Raw genomic sequence first — 1,509 nt, 5'->3', positions numbered from 1 at the left:
CCCAAGATAAGTATAGGTTTCATTCCCAAGTTAAGCACTTTTTCTGGGATGATCCTTATTTGTTTAAGATATGTCCGAATCAGATTATCCGACGATGTGTTCCTGATCATGAGCAACACTCCATTCTCTCTTTTTGTCATGATCATGCATGTGGTGGACACTTTGTGTAATACCCAGCTTCTTAAACCCGGTCTGATTTTGCGGTTGAACCGGTTTAACCATGCAGGAACCGAGCCAGAGGAAATTAGAGCAGGTTCCTTATGGGCTATGATGGCACGGGTGACCTTAAGCACCGGCTGGCCCGACAAGTTCGAGCCAGTGCCAGAAGAGACGGGAGTGCCCAAACCGTGTACGTGCACCTACCATAAGGCTATGTACGGATAAAACAGGTATTATATCCGTATTTTAAGGTATATACGTATGCTACATCGTATGCTTGGGGTGGGGTTCGCGCCGAGGTCCGAACCCGGTCAAAATCCCAAGTTTTGGCTCTCAGGTGGGTAGGACAGGTGGGTGCACCCACCTGAGTGACCCATCCAAGTGCACTATTCACTTAATTAGGAATGGTATATAAGGCTTTATGATTTTCTTTTCTTTCCATTTATTACCCTCGTACGTTGGTGAGAAAAGTAAAGAGGAGAGAGAAAAGAAAGGGAAGAAGAAAGGAAGAGAAGGAAGAGGAAGAAAAGAGGGATTTCAGCGGCGCCGAAGCTCGATCTTCCCATTCCGGTGCCGGGAGAGTGATCTTCAACTCTAGATCTACAGTTGGAGGTAAGAAAAGTTGGGTTTTGTGAACATTCACCATATCCAAGCTTTAAACCCTTGATTCGAGTATAGTTTCTTGAGATCTTGTAAATCCCCTTTGAAATGATGAATCTAAGGTTTAATAGATGATTTATATGTTGATCGTGAAGGATTTGAAGAGATATTGACAAGGTGGAAAGAACATTGTGGGTTTGAAGCGATTTGAAGGGTTTGAAGTCGTTCTTGAGCAAAGAAGGTAAGATGGTTTTCCCTCACTTGAATCTAACCTAGATGTAGGTTAGAACCATCCTATAGGACCTTGAAGGTGTGAAGAATGGGTGGGGAAAAGCCTCATTTGATTCTCTAAAGAATGGAGAAAATGGGGAAGAAACAGTGTCTTTTCCGCCAAGACCGGTGGGTACAACCGGTGGGCTCCTACCCGCCTGTGGGTACCCACCTGAGAAGGCAGGGGGGCCTTCGGGCCCAACCGGCGGGTACCACCGGCTGGTACAACTGACGGGCCCCTACCCGCCGGTCCTAGCAAGGGGGTCCCTGGCCCAACCGGCGGGTACCACCAGCGGGTACTACCGGTGGGCCCCTACCCGTCGGTCCCAACCGGTGGGTAAGACCGGTGGGTAGACAGCCCACTTGTCTGACCCACCCATGTGGCCCCGAAGGTGATCCTTATGTCCGATCGAACCCAAATCGAACGTGTGACCTTATTTTGACGTTCTAAACATGATTTTATCATCGGATTTCATTAAT

Source organism: Macadamia integrifolia, unplaced genomic scaffold (genome assembly GCF_013358625.1).
Source record: "Macadamia integrifolia cultivar HAES 741 unplaced genomic scaffold, SCU_Mint_v3 scaffold3084, whole genome shotgun sequence".
NCBI lineage: Eukaryota > Viridiplantae > Streptophyta > Magnoliopsida > Proteales > Proteaceae > Macadamia > Macadamia integrifolia.
This window is presented reverse-complemented; position numbering follows the sequence as displayed.